The sequence below is a fragment of the Sitodiplosis mosellana genome, unplaced genomic scaffold, assembly GCF_009176505.1.
Source record: "Sitodiplosis mosellana isolate CC-2019 unplaced genomic scaffold, AAFC_SMos_1.0 Smas_scaffold_4, whole genome shotgun sequence".
Lineage (NCBI taxonomy): Eukaryota > Metazoa > Arthropoda > Insecta > Diptera > Cecidomyiidae > Sitodiplosis > Sitodiplosis mosellana.
In genome coordinates, this window is record NW_022595247.1 from 158,113 (window position 1) to 165,916 (window position 7,804).

The 7,804-nt window shown below is 34.7% G+C and overlaps 2 long non-coding RNA genes across 3 annotated transcripts; both read left to right on the plus strand.

The window, feature by feature from the left end:
• The first annotated feature begins 1,329 nt into the window (after positions 1-1,329).
• LOC129566647 (uncharacterized) lies at positions 1,330-2,264 on the plus strand. 2 transcript variants are annotated; one of them, XR_008687756.1, is made up of 3 exons: positions 1,330-1,344; positions 1,678-1,834; positions 1,945-2,264. It is a non-coding gene; the product is annotated as an uncharacterized LOC129566647 (long non-coding RNA). The 2 variants fall into 2 exon arrangements; XR_008687755.1 differs by lacking the exon at positions 1,330-1,344 and having other exon boundaries at positions 1,563-1,834.
• A 900-nt stretch (positions 2,265-3,164) lies between these two features.
• LOC129566662 (uncharacterized) lies at positions 3,165-4,722 on the plus strand. Its single transcript, XR_008687758.1, has 3 exons — positions 3,165-4,113; positions 4,186-4,304; positions 4,397-4,722. It is a non-coding gene; the product is annotated as an uncharacterized LOC129566662 (long non-coding RNA).
• The last annotated feature ends 3,082 nt before the right edge of the window (positions 4,723-7,804 follow it).

Consider the following 7,804-nt stretch of genomic DNA (forward strand, 5'->3'; position numbering starts at 1 on the left):
AAAAAGCGATTTAACTGCTATATTTTCAGGAATGAAAGTGATTTTGGTATTTTTGGCCTTATGTTGCCTGTTGCTGCCAGCGGATAGCCAGCAATCTGGAGAGCAACCATCTGGAATGATTCCACATAATGCATCGCTAAATCCTGGTACAACCTTCTTGTTTCCATGTCCAGATGGGGAAGAAAGAGATGAGGATACGGGAGAATGTGAACGTACCTACACTTTTAGTTTTGAATAAATGCAAAACAAAAACATTTTTCCATTCGGGTCTTGCTGAAAATCAATTGTAGAAATTGCTTTTAATAAAGAATAACTAAAAAATGAATTGTTTTTTCTCTTCCATGAATCAATCATCTTTTTTTGGAGATAATACAAAGAAAACGAATTCCTTTAGTTGTAGTCATCACATTTGCATGCTGGGCGAATCACTAAAACAAACTGATGAAAATTGAATGAAAACATAAATAATACAAGTATAATTTGACATGTGAGTTGCTCGCAGCTGACGCGTAGATTTGGCAAACACTTTTTGTGGTATAACTCGCAGCGAATTGTGAGCGTATTTCTATGTATTCCCCACACATGTGTTAGTATACACAGGGTTTATGCGGGTCTTATCTGACTCACGATGACAAATGGGTCCCTCATTTGTATGTTATCGGTTTCGGGGCACTGTTTACTTGGACAGAAATGTGTAGATTTTCATTTATTTTTGCGGATTGTGTTCCAGAATACCGGCACAGACATTCCGTTTTTGTGACGTGTTATCCAAACAAATTCATGGATTCTATCATAAATTTGGATGGATCGCTCGTCACGAAAACGGAATGTCAGCGGAGCGTTCTATATGCGTTCACCGCACGCCAACGTTTGGTTGGCTGCATGAAATTGGCACTTTCTAGATTGCACTAGAAGATCGTCCATCTAGCAAGTGTCCATTGCATCGGAAAAGTACATTCTCTCTATAGAGAATGTTTTCAAGCACCTAACTAGTCTTAAAACAATTTCATTATTTTATTCAGAGTTTGACCAGATCATCAATGTTTATGAACCCTTTTGGCATTTCTCTCCATTAAATCGCAGAAAATCATTTGTCACTCAACAAAGTCCGTCGCACAGAAAGTAGTTGTGCAGCCGTGCTGTTTGCACATCGGACTTTTTCGCATACACATCGTCGTTCATCGTGTTTCATACAAACGAAATCAGCACACAGACAAACGCGTGTATGCGTGTACGCGTGTACGCGTAGTTCCGTACGAAGCATGGCTACAGTGATGGAATGAATTACTAGAGAGCGTTCGGCACATAGGAAACACGATGAACGAACGATGTGTATGCGAAAAAGTCCGATGTGCAAACAGCACGGCTGCACAACTGCTTTCTGTGCGACGGATTTTGTTGAGCATAACTCTAGAATGACCAAAATTCGTACAATATTTGATTCATGAGTTACACATTTCTTTTCATACGCATACATGTATAATAATGAGACACATTCTCATTTGAATAAAATACACCGGGCCGATATTAATCAGTAACGTCAAAAATTGCGTTGTATAAATTGATATTTTGCTATAAATTATCGCACTGTGCACAATGCACACTTCACAGTGTTCATGTACATGTAGATTGATATCGTGTGTATTCTTTACATGTTTGTTATTCATTTTGCCCTAGAATACGCCCAACTTTGCGTTATACATCAGTCGTGTTTTAAAGTTTCGAGTGGACTTATGATTTTTTAGTAACAGAGCTTGATCGCTACCAAAACATAGTTGAATTCGCTTTATTTACACAAGTGAAAAGATTTGAAAAATGAGTGGATTACTCAAAAGTAATTTAAAAAAGATTATTTCCATAATTCATACTCTTTGTTAGTTCTCGATGCTAATTCAAATTCTGATCGTTCGCAAATACAATGTTGAATGGCTGCTTTATTTTCAGAAATGAAAGCGAATTTGATGTTTTTAAGCTTGTGTTGCCTACTACTGCTAGTAAATGAGCATCGATCTGAAGAGTCATCAGAAGTGCAACCCGAACAGCAAAGTGGAACGGTTCCACCAAAAAATACATCGTTAAATCCTGGTACAACTTTCTTTTTTCCATGTCCAGATGGGGAAGAAAGAGATGAGGATACGGGAGAATGTAAACCTATATTTTTAGTTTTTGCATAAATGCAAAACAAAGACATTCTTCCATTTGGGTCTTGCTGAAAATCATTTATAGAAATTGCTTTTAATAAAGAATAAACAAAACATTGTAAATGACTTGTTTTTTTCTCCGTATTACAATTAATGATTGAATAGAAAATAATTCATAAAAAACAAATTCTTTCGGCTATACTTATCAAGTTGCATGTAATCTACTTCAGGACACTTGTACTTTGTTTTTATGGTCACTGAGCCTTTCTATGTTCAAGGTTAGTAGGTTCAAAAGATTTCCTTTTGCTCCTAAGCGGATAACAATACTTTTGCCTGGAGTAACACATCGTCAAGAGTACATTTTCTGTTTATCTGAAGTCACTGAGAACCTCACGCCCGGATGATCATCATCAGAGAAGGGTTCCAGAAACAAAACTTGTTTCTATGAACAAGGAACGGACATTTTCAACAAAAAATGTTGTATAAAATTTCGCTTTTATTCTCTCATAGTCAGGCGTTATTTCATTCGTCCAGTGTATTCACATCATGTTCACTTGATATGAATTATCAGTAACTGTGGACTCGACCTCTTTGTATTCGATATTTTAATTATGATTCAGTCATATCAAGCGAAATATTTAACGAATTTTTGCATTTTTCCCAATTCTTGAACACAATCACCTCCCGTATTATTTTATATAAACACCTCGGCTCTGGATACAGCGGATTCATTGAATGCTTTTAATTTTTGCTGATGTCATACATTATTAAAAATACAAATGAACTTGCTTTACACACAATCTTCTATAAGTATTGGCTTCTAAATTGCTTTCAAACACTGGGTAATTTGACATTAAATCAAGCAACTTGATTGCCTTCCTAGTGTGGAAAACGAATTTACTGAGACGGGCAATATTCATTTCTAATTATCGCTCATGTCATCTCATTATAAATCAATTTATCAGCTGACAGCTGAGCTCTTAGTTCATTTATTCGTCATTAGAAATTCCAATATTTCGAGTTTTGAAGCAGAGATGCTTCGAATTTTGAAGCAGTCGCTCATTCGATTTTGGTGTTTGCAGTGAACGGATGTATCAAGTCAAAAGTGATTGATTATTGTCATCGAAAAACGGATTAAAGGATTTTTGGAAATCAGTCAGTTATATTATCGTGGAGAAACAGTCGACATTTCATTTTTATTTTTCAATTGTTTGAGCTCAGATTTGGAATCAAAATCAACTTGTCGATTTGAATATAATTTTCAAAAATGATAGTGAAATTGATTTTGTTATCATCATTTTACCTGTTGGTGTTGACAATGGCCTTTCCACTCGGTGAAACGAAAATAGAAAAAGAAGCAGAGAAACGTGTTGACAACAGTTCCACTACTCAGATACCCTGCCCGAGTGACAACAATTGCATCGATGGAGTAGATAGAACATTTACGGATGTTGATTTTGATTTAGGATGTCAAAATAAAAATGAAATTCGAAACGTTTATGGCGAATGCATAGACAGAAGTTCAATAATAATATTTCAATACGAAAAGTGACATTCATTGCAATATTATTAGAAATAAAAAGTGCTTCATTGAATGAAGAATCGGTTGTGTTTTTAAATCCCCTAAGTGAAGAAATATTTTATTATAAATCAGTAATTTAATCAGTAATTCCTGGAAAACCCGAAAATATGGATGACCAATCATATCATCTGCACACAGAATTCGTAAACAACCGGACACAGTGCTATTTTTTATTCTATCTGGTCATATTTACTCTGACCTTTTCCTGAAGATGCAAATCACAATATTATACACCAAATGAAGCCGCACACTTCAACACACAGAGAATCGTTTTCTATGTACAATTGGCATATGAGTTCATTCAAAGCGATAAGATTTGTCGAAAATATTTGTGTTTACTTTTTCTTTGAAATCGTATTGATTTTGATAAGGACTAAAACATTCTTAATGGTATATGAATTTATTAAGTGTAAATGCGAATAACAGACGGTGGTTTTAAACGCAATATAATCAATGTCTCAGAGGGAAAATTTTTACACAGATCTTTTTGGGTATTTGAAGTGAACGCACCACATCGAATAACAACTCATAACTGTTGAATAAAATCAAATTAATTTTACTTCAAGCAAATCATTTGAAAAGTGAGTACTGAGTAAGGTCACTCAAAAATATTACTTCAAATTGCATAGATTTTAATGATGCGATCATTTGTTAATATTGATTTATTTATTAGAATACGTTTGGAAATGGGAAACAAATTGATTTTTATGGTTTTGTGTTGCCTGTTGTTGCTGACACATGGAGAAGGACGATTGCCACAGATTCAATATGGCTCTAATGGTGTTGAGATGGGTCATCTCATTGGCGCTACTGGCATTCGTATTTCTGCCGTTGGTGATATAAGCTATAAAATGCAACGTCCATGCCCGAATAAGAATGAAATAAGGGACGTTGATGGAGATTGTTTCGACCCATTTGAATTTACACAATATTGATTAAAGACACACATGAATCAAAGCTCCAGATGATCCAGCATTTCAGTAATATCTTATCATTAATTTGCTTGTAATCAGAGATTACTATGAGATATTTTTATTCATATGGGATAGAAATATCGCATAAAAATATCAGATATTTTTCATGCGTTGCGTTGTTGTAACGCATCTGCAGTACAAAATTCATATTCCAAGTCGAATTTGAGACTGACCCGAGCCGAATTCAGCAAAATTGACTTGGAATGCAGAAAGGAATATGAATTTTGTACTGCAGATGCGTTACAACAACGCAACGCATGAAAAATATCTGATATTTTTATGCGATATTTCTATCCCATATGAATAAAAATATCTCATAGTAATCTCTGCTTGTAATTAATATTGTAATTGAAACACGTTCTAAACATAGGCTGATGTAACATGGCAATATTTTCATTAGAGTGTTTATTCCAAAATCTGTGGATTTTTCGCGAACATTTTCTCAAATTTTATTCCGTTGTAATTATTTGTTGAACAATTGGCTTCAATAAATGGATAATCAAAAATCCAACCAGTAATCGTTGTCAACTACTCTCATTTCACCCACTAGAAATGATTTGATAAAACTTAAAAATGGCAGAAAACACTTCTTATTACTTATACTATATGACTTGATATTCATTATTTATCAACTGTTGATCGATGTAGGCCGACAAAGGAAGTGCAATTGTTCAGTAAGCTGTTTTTAAATTACATATTGGCAGTCTTACCTTGCTTAGCGAAACACAGATATAGAGACAACATTCAGTTTTATGTGTAAAGATTGTCTTTTCTTAGGCACCTCCACTGAACTGAGCATTTCACTTTCAAACATGACTTCCAACCGACCTCACCAACGAAGACATGTAACGCAACATGTTGCATGTTACTCCAGTGTCAAGTTCAAATGTTGAGCAATGAAATTGATCTGTTGTCAGTCTCAATCATGACGAAAGTGGAATCAATAATTCACCGCGCAAAAATCACTTGGTGTTGTCATCAAATTGTTTTCTTTCCCAAAATTCGTTTCCAATCTAAGAAACTGATGATTGAATTCATTTTTTGCATGAAAACCGCATGCGGTTCAATTGCGAATTTTCCTACTTCTGCTACAAAAAACGAACCATTCGAATGACCTTAGCAAAACCGGGTATTACCGAGCAGAACCGTTATCGAGCTATGGCGTGTTGATGCTATCTTTTGGCGTGATAACTGATAAATGTCTGCGTTACGATGACGAACCGTCTGAAAAGGTAAAATAACCATAACGTTTTATCAAAGGCAACAAAAGAAATGAAGCGTTTTAATTACGGATTTATTTTTGGCGAAATGGTTTTGTACTGTTGCAAAAATGAATGGCGATCATTTGTTTTTTCTCTCGCAAAAATAAATGATTTTTCATCCAAAAATGTGGTGGTGAAACTCAAATATCATGATGGATGTGCAAATTCACAGCTGACTTTCTCTTGACTTTAATTATTGCGTTGAAATGGTAATGATAAATTAAAGCAAATAAAATGTTGATCGATGTGATGATCCAGTTCAGCAAAAGTTCGTCAGTTTGTTGATTACACTTTGACACATCCAACTCCACGACGTGGTGAAACATATCGTGAAACAGTTCATGTTAATTAGTCGTCGGCGAAGAAAAGGCAAAACAGAAGAAGATTAAACCAAGATCATCCACTGAGACGTATTCTTTTTATATTTTTACGTATTCTTTCGGCTTTTAGATTACTGATAAACGGTTGCGGCGGGCTTTGGCCGTGCACTATGTACACAAAAAAGACCTCACGATAAACAGAATGGAACGGAATACTCGTATATTTTAATACAAACAACAAAATTGTATGTTTTTTTCATCGAGTGGGAACTTCTCTTAAATAACTTTTTCCCGCTATTTTGCTATATTTCTCCTCTCGTAGAACAATTTTGAGAGTTAATGTAAAGTTGATGGTTTTCGAAATTTCTTTTAATTTCTTTTTTTTTAACTTTATTTGATTGTTCTTGATCATTTCAAACGCGTTTGAAATCAATAAATAGCGACAAGTTTTTTTTTTCATTTTCTTAAATGACTTCTGTTTTTTATGGTGTGCAAAAACCAGATTTTACACCTGTATCGGCGCTTGATTCAAAAAAGATCTTCAAATTATCGGCATAATCTGACAGTTGAACAAGACTCCGTAATTTATCTGGGAGTAATGCACGATTTGATTGCCACCCAACCACATATATTATTTCGAACCTCAAACGATCCAATAAAATAAAACTAAAGCGAAGCAAAAGGAAGAATGAGAATTTTTCGATCAAGATTTGTACTTGCACTTCGAAACAGGTGAATGGAAGATAATAACATTTTCGTTCGTCACCACTAATGTGAAAGTTTCAAATCAGCTCATCTGATGATAACTTATCTATTTGTTCATGATGATTTGGTCCCAACGAAGCATTATTTTCAGGTTTCTTCCATTTGAAATTTCGTTTCTGTCTGAAAATGTCAAAAAATTGAAATTAAAATGAAAATAGACAAGGAAAAAATAAATAGAAATGACCACAAAAAGCCGATAAAAATCACAAATTTTAATTAAAAAACTGAAGAGTTTTGTTTGAAAAATGAATGTTGTTTCTTTGTTTCGAATAAATCTTGTCGAAAGAATGAAATGTGAAACATATTTCTCACTCAATTTTAACCGTCAAGAACTCAATTCTTTTCAGATTGTCCACAGCTACTGTTACAATAAATTTGAGCCGGGCGCCACAAACAGCTGATGTGAAATTCAAGCAAACCTACTATGTGCAAATGCTTAAATTGAAACGTGATTCATTCGACAATGCAGACAAAACGGTTCAAATTGACTGGGTCGAGTGAATTTTACATATTTTCCGCTTGAACATTGAAATTCAAGATGTTTTGGTGAATGCGTTACCGCCCGTTGAGGAAATAAGTGTTGCCGATGCGGCGCTTTTATTGTCCAAGATAATGGACGCCGTGAAATTGTCTACATTCACATCGACTTCTCTCCATTACTTGCGCCCATGTTCAAACGAATGGTGCGGTACAGATGTGACAAAGTGTTCACCAATTAAGTGGTAAAATACAAATTTCACATTGTACAATGATGAATACA